This window comes from Pongo pygmaeus, chromosome X (assembly GCF_028885625.2).
Source record: "Pongo pygmaeus isolate AG05252 chromosome X, NHGRI_mPonPyg2-v2.0_pri, whole genome shotgun sequence".
NCBI lineage: Eukaryota > Metazoa > Chordata > Mammalia > Primates > Hominidae > Pongo > Pongo pygmaeus.
The window spans coordinates 71,621,623-71,636,656 of NC_072396.2; positions in this window are offsets into that span (position 1 = coordinate 71,621,623).

Below are 15,034 nucleotides of genomic sequence, written 5' to 3' on the forward strand. Positions count from 1 at the left end.
TTTCTTTCCTTCTCTCTCTCTCTCTCTCTCTCTCTTTCTTTCTTTCTTTCTTTCTTTCCTTTTTTTTTTTTGTGACAGGGTCTCATTCTGTCGCCCAGGCTGAAGTGCAGTGGCATGATCACAGCTCACTGCACCCTCAACCTCCCTGGGCTCAGGTGATCCTCCCACCTCAGCCTGTGGAGTAGCTGGGACCACAGTCACGATGCATGGCTAATTTTTTGTACTTTTTGTAGAGGTGGAGTTTCGCCGTTTTTCCCTGGCTGGTCTCAAACTCCTGAGCTCAAGCAATCCATCTGCCTCAGCCTCCCAAAGTGCGGGGATTATAGACATGAGCCACCATGCCTGGCCCTGCTGAAATTTTTTTTTTTTTGAGACGGAGTCTTGCTCTATTGCCCAGGCTGGAGTGCAGTGGCGTGATCCCAGCTCACTGCAAACTCTGCCTCCCGGGTTCACGCCATTCTCCTGCCTCAGCTTCCCGAGTAGCTGGGACTACAGGTGCCCGCCACCATGCCTGGCTAATTTTTTATATTTTTAGTAGAGACGGGGTTTCACCATGTTAGCCAGGATGGTCTTGATCTCCTGACCTCGTGATCTGCCCACCTCGGCCTCCCAAAGTGCTGGGATTACAGGCTTGAGCCACCGCACCTGGCCTGAAGTTTTAATAAAGCTATTTTCAGACATAAAACCACTAAAATAATTCATTTCCAGTAGACCCACACTACAAAAAATATTTTAAAAATTTCTTCAAGTGGTAGACAAATGGCACCAGTTGGAAACCTGGATCTATACACAGAATACACAGGAATGAAAAGCATTAGAAAGGGTAGTTACATGTGTGAATAGAAAGACCTTTCTTTCTTATTATTTAAATAAAATAATAAGTGTTACTTTTACACTGTTGGTGGGACTGTAAACTAGTTCAACCCTTGTGGAAGTCAGTGTGGCGATTCCTCAGGGATCTAGAACTAGAAATTCCATTTGACCCAGCCATCCCATTACTGGGTATATACCCAAAGGACTATAAATCATGCTGCTATAAAGACACATGCACACGTATGTTTATTGCGGCATTATTCACAATAGCAAAGACTTGGAACCAACCCAAATGTCCAACAATGATAGACTGGATTAAGAAAATGTGGCACATATACACCATGGAATACTATGCAGCCATAAAAAATGATGAGTTCACGTCCTTTGTAGGGACATGGATGAAATTGGAAATCATCATTCTCAGTAAACTATCACAAGAACAAAAAACCAAACACCGCATATTCTCACTCATAGGTGGGAATTGAACAATGAGAACACATGGACACAGGAAGGGGAACATCACACTTCGGGGACTGTTGTGGGGTGGGGGGAGGGGGGAGAGATAGCTTTGGGAGATATACCTAATGCTAGATGACGAGTTGGTGGGTGCAGTGCACCAGCATGGCACATGTATACATATGTAACTTACCTGCACGTTGTGCACATGTACCATAGAGCCTAAAGTATAATAATAATAATAATAATAATAATAAATAAATAAATAAATAAATAAATAAAATAATAACAAAAAACTTAATAATTAGCCAAAAATGGTGGTGTGTACCTGTGGTCCCGGCTACTCAGGAGGCTGAGGTGGGAGAATGACTAGAAGGCTGCAGTGAGCTACAGTTGCACCACTGAACTCTAGCCATGGCTGGGTAAGGTGGCTTACCTGTAATTCAAGCACTTTGGAAGGCTTGAGGTAGGAGGATCACTTGAGCCTAGTAGTTTGAGACCAGACTGGGCAATATAATGAGGACTTGTCTCTACAAAATACATATATATATAATATATATATACACACACTATTATATGTATACTATATATAGTATAGTATATACTATATATATACTATATACTATATATATACTATATATATAGTATATACTATATATATAATATAGTATATACTAATATATACTATATTATATATACATTATCTCTATCTGTATATTATCTCTATCTATATATTGTATATATATTATACAATATATAATAATTGTAGATTATTATATATATCTACAATATATAATATATATATTATCTCTACAAAATACATATATATAATATATATATACACACACTATTATATGTATACTATATATAATATATATATACTAATATATAGTATATATATATTAGTACTATAGTATATACTATAGTATATACTATATAATATACTATAGTATATACTATATATATAGTATACTATATATATATTATATATAGTATACATATAATAGTGTGTGTATATATATATTATATATATGTATTTTGTAGAGATAATATATATATAGTATATTGTAGATATATATAATAATCTACAATTATTATATATTGTATAATATATATACAATATATAGATAGAGATAATATATAGATAATGTATATACTATATATATAGTATATATTAGTATATACTATATTATATATATAGTATATACTATATATATACTATATATATAGTATATACTATATATATACTATATATATAGTATATACTATATATATAGTATATATATAGTATATACTATATATATAGTATATATATAGTATATACTATACTATAATATAGTATACATATAATAGTGTGTGTATATATATATTATATATATATGTATTTTGTAGAGACAAGGCCTCATTATATTGCCCAGTCTGGTCTCAAACTACTAGGCTCAAGTGATCCTCCCACCTCAAGCCTTCCAAAGTGCTTGAATTACAGGTAAGCCACCTTACCCAGCCATGGCTAGAGTTCAGTGGTGCAACTGTAGCTCACTGCAGCCTTCTAGTCATTCTCCCACCTCAGCCTCCTGAGTAGCTGGGACCACAGGTACGCACCACCATTTTTGGCTAATTATTAAGTTTTTTGTTATTATTTTATTTAACACTTATTATTTTATTTATTTATTTTTTATTTTTATTATTATTATTATTATTATACTTTAGGCTCTATGGTACATGTGCGCAACGTGCAGGTAAGTTACATATGTATACATGTGCCATGCTGGTGCACTGCACCCATCAACTCGTCATCTAGCATTAGGTATATCTCCCAAAGCTATATATATATATATATATATATATATATATATATAAAAAATATATACATATATAATATATATAATATATACAATATTATAATATATATAATATATATACACACACCATTATATATATACTATATATAATATACAGTGTGTGTATATATACTATATATAATATATAGTGTATATATATTATATATAGTGTGATATGTATATATATTATAATTATACACACATTATATATTATATACATTATATATATTATAATTATACACACATTATATATTATATACATACTATATATTATGTATATTGTGTGTGTATATATTATATATATACTATATAATATATATATATTGTGTGTGTATATATATATACATATCATATATATACATTAGCCTGACATTGTGGTGTGTGCCTATAGTCCCAGCTACTCGGGAGGCTGAGGCGGGAGGATTGCTTGAGCCCAAGAGGTCGAGGCTGAAGTGAGCCGAGATTGTACCACTGTACTCCGGCCTGGGTGACAATGTGAGACCCTGTTTCAAAAGAAGAAAAACAGCAACAACATATGACAGAGTTTGTAACATATGTAGAAGTAAACTGTGTGACAATAAGGGCACAAAGACCAGAAGGGAGAAATGGAAGCATCCTCATACTGGTAAATACAGGTCTCATACTGTGAATCTAACAGCATAAATCATTTGAAGGTAGACTGTGATATATTAAAACTATTTAACATAAACCCTAAAGCAATCACTATACCAACACAACAAAGAGTTACAACCAATAAATTAACAAAGATAAAAAAATGGAATGACTGGGGCCGGACATGGTGGCTCATGCCTGTAATCCCGGCACTTTGGGAGGCTGAGGCTGGTGGATCACCTGAGGTCAGGAGTTCGAGACCAGCCTATCCAACATGGTGAAACCCCGTCTCTACTAAAGATACAAAAATCAGCAAGGGTCGGGTGCTTGTAGTCCCAGTTGCTTGGAAGGCTGAGGTGGGAGGATTGCTTGAACCCGGGAGGTGGAGGTTGCAGTGAGCCGAGATCATGCCACTGCACTCCAGTCTGGGTGACAGAGTAAGACTCCATTTCAAAAAACACAAACAAACAAAAAATATAGAATGATAAGAATAATAAGAATATAGAATGATAAGAATAATAAGAAAGTCAGAAAAAGAGATGAAGGGCAGCAGAATCAGATGGAACAAATATAAAATCAGATAGAACAAATATAAAACAAATTGCAAGATGGTATATGTAAATATAAAACAAATTGCAATATATATGTAAATATAAAACAAATTGCAAGATGGTATATGTAAATCTAATCATGTCAATACTCTTTTTAATGTGAATAGTCTAAACATATCCATTAAAATACAAACATTTGGATAAAAAAGTAAGAATCAACTATATGCTGTCTATTAGAAACTCATTTTAAGTACAAAGATCTAGCCTGGCACAGTGATGTGCACCTGTGATTCTAGCTACTTGGGAGGCTGAGGAGGGAGGATTACTTGAGCCCAGGAACTCAAGACCAGCCTGGGCAACACAGCAAGATCCCATCTCAAAAAAAGGTCTATTATATGAAAAGTAACAGGATAGCAAAATATATACTATGCAAACATGAATTATGCTGGATTATCTACATTAATTTCAGAAAAAAGTAGAGTTCAGAGCAAGGGCTATTATTAGGAACAGATATTACATAATAATAAAAGGGTGAGTTTGGTTCCTTCAAACTATGAGGCAAAATTGATAGATCTGAAAGAAGCAATAGAACAAAAATAAAAGGAGCAATAGATAAATCTACAGGTATGTTGGAAACTTCAACACTCCTCTCTCAGTAATTGATAGAACAAGTAGGCAGAAAATCTGTAAGAATATAGATAACATGAAGTACATTATCAACCAACTTGACCTAATTGATAACACTCCACCTAACAACAGCAGAAGAGACATTCTTTCCAAGTGCACTTGAATCATTCACCAACACAGACTATATTCTAAGTCATAAAACAAATCTTAACAAATTTAAAAGAATATAAGCCACACAAAATATGTTCTCAAACCAGAAGGAAACTAAATAAGAAGTTGATAACAAAATGATACCTTGAAAAATTCGCAAATATTTGGAAACTAAACAGCATACTTTTTAATTTTATTTTTATTTTTATTTTTTTTTGAGACAGGGTCTCATTCTGCTGCGCAGGCTAGGGTGCAGTGGTGCCATCATAGCTCACTGTAACCTTGAACTCCTGGGCTTAAGTGATCCACCCACTTCAGCTTCCAGAGTAGCTGGGACTACCGGTGTGTGAAACCATGCCTGGCTAATTTTTTTATTTTTTGTAGAGAGGGGTTTCTCCATGTTACCCAGGCTGGTCTCGAACTTCTGGGCTCAAGTGATCCTCCTGTCTCGACCTCCCAAAGTACTGGGATTACAGGCAGGAACAACTGTGTCAGACTGGTTTCTGCATTTTTAAGGTCTGTAAAAACCCAAAACAAAAAGACATAAAACAAAGAATAATATGCAACAGAGACAAGTGATGGTCTACATACCTAAAACATTTACTATCTAGCCTTTTACAGAAAATATTTGGCAACTTTTGATTTAGAGGATTGATTCTCTGACAGTTGTTTGTTTTTGAGACGGAGTCTCACTCTGAAGCCCAGGCTGGAGTGCATTGGCACAATCTCAGCTCACTGCAACCTCGCTTCCTGGGTTCAAGCGATTCTCATGCCTCAGCCTGCGGAGTAGCTGGGATTACGGGCATGCACCACCCCACCCAGCTAAGCTTTGTATTTTTAGTAGAGACAGGGTTTTGCTATTTTGGCCAGGCTGGTCTCGAACTCCCGACCTCAAGTGATCTGCCTGCCTCGGCCTCCCAAAGTGCTAGAATTACAGGAGTGAGTCATGGTGCCAGCCTGATTCTCTGACAGTTTTAAATATATTTTTACATAGTCATTGTTCTGATGAGGTTTCCTAAATTCTCTTGGGTCAGTTTGAACACTTAAATTTTTCTAAGAAACAGTCTATCTCCTTGACGCTTTCAAACTTATTTGCATAGATTTGTACATAGCACTCTCATGTAAATTAAAAATAAAAACCAATTTTCCATTATTATTCTTGGCCTAAATTTCAATTCCATCTTTACCACTAACCAAATTTCCGAGCAATTTGGAGCAAATAATTTACCTCTTTGGAGTCTCATTTTCTTGCAAAATGGGAATAAGAATAAAACCTACCTCATAGAATTTTTGTGAAGATAAGGTACAATAATGTACGTGCAATTAGTTTGTAAAATAGTAGAATTCATGCAGATGTTAGTTAATATTTTTAATCTGCTTAAATGCAGTCATTTCATGTATGTGAACTTTTCCTTTTAATCTTGAGATGTTATCCTTGAGTGGGAAGATATGGGATCAGACCTAGTATATAAGTGCCTTAGATAATACAGTTGGTTGTGAGGAGCAATGGCAGAGAATGTGCTTATGGATGCTAACAAGTGGGTACATGTGGTGGTCAATAGAAGGTCTCTTTGGATTGCTTTTATTTTCTCAGTGAAGTAGGGGGCAAAGTTTTCATCTGAAATTCAGGATTAGAGAGGAGACATTGAAGTTTTGAGGAGAAAGAAGGTATGATATAATCTTTAGGTGAGTGGGCAAGTAAATGGACTTAAGAAATTTGCGTGATCACCAGGCAGCATTAAAGGTCTATGAAGCTTTGTGGTCCCTTAAAGTGAGACCAGTCAGCAAAGTTGTATGTTTTGCTCTGATTACATTTAGCTGACAATGCAAACACCAAGTATACAGAGTGTTGGGTTTAACCAGGTCTGTACTCTTGCCACATGAGTGCAATAAAAGCAAAAGACGGGTAAGGGAGTTGAGAATGTTGCAAAGAAATGATTGTGGTGATTGCCAGTGGAGTTTAAACTGAATAAAGAGAAAAAAAGTGGACATCAGGGGGATGAAAGACAGTAAAACAGTGGCAAATCAGTGGATTGTGGGTCTCAGTAGGATCGAAGTGTAGGCGTGAGTTGGTCTTGTCTCGTTCCCTGAGCTTTTATTGCTTGCTTTTTCTTAGACCTCGTTTCACATACATTAAAACTTTGTAGTTTTCTGAGAATCCACACATGGACAGAGGTAGGAAATAATTTGGAGGGCTGGACTGAAGAATTAAATATATTTTAAATTTGTGTAGGCTGGGAGCAGTGGCTTACACCTGTAATCCCAGCACTTTGGGAGGCCAAGACAGGAGAAGCACTTGAAGGCCTGAGTTTGAGGCTGCAGTGAGCCTCAAAAAAATAAATAAATAAATACACACATACATACATACATACATACATACATACATCTGTATCCAAGTAGTTCAGATATTAGTGAGTCATCTACTCATCCTAAGGGACTGCATGCAGTGTGTTAGGAACTCAGTGGCCTCTGCTGCCCTTGGTCATGCCCACTCACAGGATTCTCTGTTCCCAATCTTATTAGAGAGGAAACTTTAAAATGATTCCCGTGTGGTTCATCTTACCTTCCTTTTTTTTCCTTTTTCTTTTTCTTTTCTTTTTTATTTCTTTCTCTTTCTCTCTTTTTTCTTTTCTTTCTTTCCCTTTTCTTTTCTTTTCTCCTTCCTTCCTTCCTTCCCTTCCTTCCTTCCTTCCTTCCTTCCTTCCTTCCTTCCTTCTTTCTTTCTTTCTTTCTTTCTTTCTTTCTTCTTTGGTTGCTCTGTTGCTCAGGCTGGGGGGCAGTGGACTCACTGCAGCCTCAACCTCCTGGGCTCAAGCAATCCTCCTGCCTCAGACGCCCAAGTAGCTGGGACTACAGGCAGCTGCCACCAGGCCCAGCTAATTTTTGTATTTTTTTTTGGTAGATATGGAGTTTTGCCATGTTGCCCAGGCTGGTCTCGAACTCTTGGCTCAAGTGAGCTGCCTGTCTCGGCCTCCCAAAGTGCTGAGATTACAGGCATGAGCCACTGCACCTGTGGAATTTGTATGCTTATTCACTACATCAAAAACACCTCGTGTGGTGTTTTTTATATTAAAGTTTACCTCAAACTTTAACATGGGAAGCATGGGAAGTATTGAGTTGCTGTTGCCTACTCCTAAGGGTATCCTTTCCTTGCTATTCTTCCTCTTTCCTTATCAGGTTCGTCCTTCTCAAGAAAGCGATGGGGGAGGGGTGGAAAGTAGGAGTGTGTAGTACAACAGACACATTGCTCTTTGCACTGTGTGTCATTTTAATGGCAACCTAATTGCGTAGGTTTTGTTTGCTTTTCAGAAGTGCACTTTTTAGATGAACTCATTCAGAACAAACATTGACCATACATTCGTCCACAGTAGCCCCATGTTCACCTTTTTTTCAGTTACAAAAAGGGGAGGCATTGCTGCCAAGAAGCAAGGTAGTGAAGGACCAGAAAAAAAGGCAGAAGAAACAACAGAAAACAGCAGGGGAAGGAACACCTCCTGTTGGCTAGCTACATACGTTCACCACTCAGTTTATCCAAGTTCCATTTCACTCATCGGCTTCCCTCAGCCCCTTGGCCTGACTTTGCTGACAGAATAGTTTTATGTCACCTTCCAACTGCCTGACCCCAAGGCTTTCCATCTCAATTCATGGGCCTTGCTTTCTCCAATCCATCACTAGCAGTGTGGGTTGATTTTGTCTTACTGAAAAACAAAAACATTCTGGCCAGGTGCAGTGGTTCACACCTGTAATCCCAGCACTTTTGGAGGCCGAGGCAGGAGGATAACTTGAGGTCAGTAGTTCAAGACCAGCCTGGCCAACATGGTGAAACCCCATCTCTGCTAAAAATACAAAAATTAGTTGGGCTTGGTGGCATGTGCCTGTAATCCCAGCTACTCAGTAGGCTGCTGCATGAAAATAACCTGAACTTGGGAGGCGGCGGTTGCAGTGAGCTGAGATAGCACTACTGCACTCCAGCCTGGGCAACAGAGAGAGCCTCCGTCTCAAAAAACACAAACAAAAAAACAAAAACAAAACAAAAAAACCCCACATTCTAACAACAGACACAGAACACTTAACTTCATATTTTTATATAACTATGTGTTCTCAATTTTTACAACAAATGTAATTTTTTTAGTTTAAATTTTATTTATTTTTAAATATTTTTATGTAAGAAAAAGCAAAAGTTCTTGTCCTACCATCTTTGTGTGGTATCTGTCTGTCTCTCACACGAGTCACTCAAGTTAATGGGAAAGAAAGAACAGGAGGCCAAATTCTGAAGTTATAAATAATAGAAAATAAAAGATCTTCTGTCTCCAGTGAGGGAATAGATGAGAGTATGGAAGGGCAAAATCGGGTGGGGAGGGGCAGCAGACATGTGTTTCTTATTTTTTTTAATATTTATTTATTTATTTATTTTTTATTTTTATTTTTATTGTTATTTTTTTTTTTTGAGATGGAGTCTTGCTCTGTTACCCAGGCTGGAGGCAGTGGCTCGATCTCGGCTAATTGCAACCTCTGGCTCCTGAGTTTAAGCAATTCTCCTGCCTCAGCCTCCCGAGTAGCTGGGATTACAGGCACACACAACCATGTCTGGCTAATTTTTGTATTTTTAGTAGAGACGGGGTTTCCCCATGTTGGCCAGGTTGGTCTCCAAATCCTGACGTCAGATGATCCGCCCACGTCGGCCTCCCAAAGTGCTGGGATTATAGGTGTGAGCCACCACGCCTGGCCAAACATGTGCTTCTATTGTGAATATTAATAGCTAACATTTAACTCAGTCCTCACAACTCTATTAGGCAGCTATTGTTATCTCCATTTCACCAATGATGAAACTGAGGCATGGAGAGATTTAGTAACTTGTCCAAAATGACATGATTTACTAATGATGGAGTTGAGTTTCAAACCTAGATAGTCTGGTTCCAGAGTTTGTGTGCTTATTCACTACATCAAGCTGCCTCTTTGAAAATGTAAAGACAAAAAGTAAAGATAAAATGAAAGTAAAATTGCTTCCTTGACACTCCTACTACCACTACTATTTTTCAGATGACTGTAGCCTTGCATTTAGAGTAGGCATCAAACACCTTTCAAGCCCTGCCTTGTATTCTTTCCATCTACTACTATGTAGGCAGGTTCAACCTGACAGTACTTGCCTACACTGTGCTTTATCTCACAGAAGTCCACAGGCTTCTTCTTGCCTGTGGGAACCTGTTCTAATATTCTGAAGCGTGCACAAGTCTGGAGGTGAAAGGGAGTTAACACTGCACATAGTGACTCCTGACCAATGGGATACAGGAGCTGTAGAGAGACTCCTACTCTTCTGTCCCTCCAGTGGACAACTCTGAATTGCATTCTACATGGCTCCTCAGTGGGATTGACCCCCAGGTGCCCAGCTGGAAATATATTCTTTTAACGACTTTCCTTCCTTTTCTGATTCAATCTTTCATGTTCCGCACTCCTGTTACATGGGATGACTTCCCAATATCAGCACCAACATGAAAGTCCTTGTCTCAGGCTCTGCCTTCTGGAGGAAATCCAGGAATAGACAGACAACTGCAGCAATAAGATACATTTTACTTTATTGTTGGCATTTTACTTTCTCATATATTTTCTCTTTCAAGCTTCCAAAAATTCCTTTGAATTAAGTTAGTACTGATATATTTCCATTTTTTAAAAATTGAGACAGAGTCTCAGCTCACTGCAACCTCTGCCTCCTGGGTTCAAGCAATTCTCCTGTCTCAGTCTCCTGAATAGCTGGGATTACAGCCGCCTGGCACCACGCCTGGCTGATTTTTGTATTTTTAGTAGAGACGGGGTTTCACCATGTTGGCCAAGCCATGTTGGCCTGACCTCAAGTGATCCGCCCGCCTCAGCCTCCCAAAGTGCTGGGATTATAGGCATGAGCCACCTCGCCCGGCCTGGTATATCCTCCCCTGCCCCCCGACCTTTTTTTTTTTTTTTTTTTTTTGAGACGGTCTCACTCTGTCGCCCCAGGTTAGAGTGCAGTGGCACAATCTTGGCTCACCACAACCTCTGCCTCACGAGTTCAAGTGATTCTCCTGCTTCAGTCTCCCAAGTAGCTGGGATCACAGGCGCCTGCCACCAAGCCTGGCTCATTTATTTTTATTTTTTGTATTTTTACTAGAGACAGGGTTTTGCTATGTTGGCCAGGCAGGTCTCAAACTCCAGACCTCAAGTGATCCGCCCACCTTGGCCTCCCAAAATGCTGAGATTACAGGTGTGAGCCACTGTGCCCAGCCTATATCCCCATTTTTAATGAAGATATTCATATTGCTTTTTACAATATATTTGATGACTGTTTTTTTTTACATTTTTAACTTAATTTAATTTTTTTTGAGACAGAGTCTTGCTCTGTCGCCCAGGCTGGAGAACAGTGCCATGATCTCAGCTCACTGCAACCTCTGCCTCCTGGGTTCAAATGATTCTCATGCCTCACCTTCCCAAGTAGCTGGGACTACAGGCATGCACCACCACACCCAGCTAATTTTTGTATTTTTAGTAGAGATGGGGTTTCACCTTGTTGGCCAGGCTGGTGTCAAACTCCTGGCCTCAAGTGATCTGCCTGCCTTGGCCTCCCAAATTGCTGGTATGAGTGAGCCACCATGCCTGTCCTTCTTTTTGTTTCTTTTTCTTTTCTTCTTAATTCACAGAACATGAAAAGGGCATCCTTAGCACTTGGACTTTTGTTCTCATCTTTTTCTTCTTTTGGTGGCAAGATGGTTGTTGCATTCTTGCATCTCCAGATATCATGTCTATATTCAGGACAAGAAGATTGAGAGGAGTAAGCCACGCAAGCTGAGTGTGTGTCCTCTATTTAATAAAATAATTGCTTTCTCAGAAACCTGCCCATGTAACTTCCGTTTTATTCTCATTAGCCAAAACTGGATCATATGGTCATTCCTGTGGGTAAAGCTGGGAAATTGGAGAACAGGAATGTCATGATTGATTTGAATCAATTGTGATTTATTGCCTGGGCCTGAACAAAAGTACAGGTCTGTTAAAGAATAAGGGGGACATGGATATTGGTAGGGAAATTCAATTCTTGTGTGTTCATTAGTCCTTCTATTTACATAAATAGTATTTTTATAAGCTGCTTTTCTTTTTTAATGTACCACACACATATATATTAGTCCTTTTAGTGTTGTTATAACAGAATACCCAAGACCGGGTAGTTTATAAAGAAAAGAGGTTTATTTGGCTCATGATTCTGGTGACTGGAAAGTTCAAGATTGAGCTTCTGCATCAGATGAGGGCCTCAGGCTGCTTTAACTCACTGTGGAAAGCAGAAGGAAAGCCAGTGTGTGCAAAGAGATCACATGACAAAAAAGGAAGCAAGGGTGGGGAGGTGACAGGCTCTTTTTAACAACCAGCTCTTGTGAGAATTAATAGAGTGAGAACTCAAGTGCCCCTGAGAGAGGGTATTAATCTACTCATGAAGAATCCACTGCCATGACCCAAACACCTCCCACCAGGTCCTATCTCCCAACATTGCCACATTGGGGATTAAATTTCTTTTTTTTTTCTTTTCTTTTCTTTTCTTTCTTTTTTTTTTTTTTGAGACAGAGTCTCACTGTGTGGCTCATGTGGCTCAGGCCTGTAACCTAGCATTTTGGGAGGCTGAGGTGGACGGATTGCCTGAGGTCAGGAGTTCGAGACCAACCTGGGCAACATGGCAAATCCCCATCTCTACAAAAAATACAAAAAATTAGCCGGATGTGGTGGCGTGTGCCTGTAGTCCCAGCTACTCAGGAGGCTGAGGCAGGAGGATTTCTTGAACCCAGGAGTTTGAAGCTGTAGTGAGCAGAGATCGTGCTACTGCCCTCCAGCCTGGGTGACAGAGTGAGACTCCATCTCAAAAATACATAACAAAAAAAGGAAAGCAAATGTTAACTGCTGTACTGAAAATGTTCATGGTTTGAAAGAGAGTAATTTATGTGGGCATACACAATGATAAATGTTGCTAGATATACTTGTAATTGAAAAAATAGGCCTGGTGTGGTGGCTCACGCCTGTAATCCCAGCACTTTGGGAGGTTGAGGCAGGCGGATCACCTAAGGTCAGGAGTTCAAGACCAACATGGCCAACATGGTGAAACTCCATCTCTACTAAAAATACAAAAATTAGCCGGGTGTGTTGGTGGGTGTCTGTAATCCTAGCTACTCGGGAGGCTGAGACAGGAGAATCGCTTGAGCTCAGGTGGCAGAAGTTGCAGTGGCTGAGATTGTGCCATTGCACTCCAGCCTGGGCGACAGAGTGAGACTCCACCTCAAGAAAAAAAAGAGTTCAACCATTGTAGAAGACAGTGTGGTTATTCCTCAAGGATTTAGGACTAGAAATACCACTCAACCCAGCCATCACATTACTGGGTATACATCCAAAGGATTATAAATCATGCTGCTATAAAGACACATGTTTATTGCGGCACTATTCACAATAGCAAAGACTTGGAACCAACCCAAATATCCATCAATGATAGACTGGATTAAGAAAATGTGGCACATGTACACCATGGAATACTATGCAGCCATAAAAAAGGATGAGTTCATGTCCTTTGTAGGGACATGGATGAAGCCGGAAATCATCATTCTCAGCAAACTATCGCAAGGACAAAAGACCAAACACTGCATGTTCTCACTCACAGGTGGGAATTGAACAATGAGAACACTTGGACACAGGAAGGGGAACATCACACACCGGGGCCTGTTGTGGGGTGGGGGTAGGGGGGAAGGATAGCATTAGGAGGTATACCTAATGTAAATGACGAGTTAGTGGGTGCAGCACACCAACTTGGCACATGTATACATATGTAACAAACCTGCACGTTGTGCACATGTACCCTAGAACTTAAAGTATAATAAAATAAATAAAGAAAAGAAAAAAAATTATGGCAATTCCTATTCTGTGAATTTGTTTACATGTTTCACATTATTTTACCTTTAGAGGTACTTTGGAGTTTTTGTGAATTGCCTAATCCAAAAATATAGGGCACTCTACTTCATCTTGTAATTATCTCCTACCCTGTTTGTTAATCGAAAAGGCACCCAGGGAACCTGAATACTGACTGCATCCCCAATCGCTTTATAACCTGACCTCCTCCTAGCCCAGTGGCAACACAATCTTTAGTCAGGGTGTTGAGAAAGCCCAGAGATGAGGTACATGGTAGGGGGTTAGGGAGATTGGTTAGGGAAATCTTCAGTGAAGTGAGAAAGGACTAGGGAATGGGGTAAGGGTAGGGAATTGGGTTGGGCCAAGGCAGGAATGGAGAAGGGAAAGAGGTAGAGGTTAATAGACAGGTTAGGGAAGGATCTGTCAGTAATTTTTTGAGATTGAAGAGATGCTATGGTTACACTAGGAAGGGTTAAGTGCACAGAGAAATGCTATACTTATACAGAGAAGTGCTATACTTTGGGAAAGGCAAGTGCCAAGAAAAGAAAATGCTGAAAGTGGGAAACACATGTGGAGTTTGTAGGGCTGTAGGGTTGCTTGTGTGTTGGAGACTGAGGTTTAAGCTAGTGTTAATGGGTGAGAGTATTCAGTGGGACCAATGGCCTCAGGGAGAATGGAGCTGGCCTTTGTCCCAAGAGGAGGAAGAATCTAAGGACATTTTCAGGCACTTCCAGAACACTGCTAAATAACAGTGGGGATAAAAGGTATTCTTGCCTTGTTCCTGGATTTAATGGGAATACTAGATATATCATGATGTTGGTTTTCGTTTGAGACAGATATTCTTTGTCATATTAAGTTGTCAGATTTTATTTGCCAACAGTTTGTTTAAGGCGTTTGTGTGTATGTATGTATGTGTGTGTGTGTATATATATACATATATATATATATTTTTTAAGTTTTTTTTGAGACAGGGTCTTGCTCTGTCACCCAGGCTGGAGTGCAGTGGCATGACTATAGCTTATTGCAGCCTTGCCTCCCTGGTTCAAGTGATCCTCCCACCTCAGCCTCCCAAGTAGCTGAGAC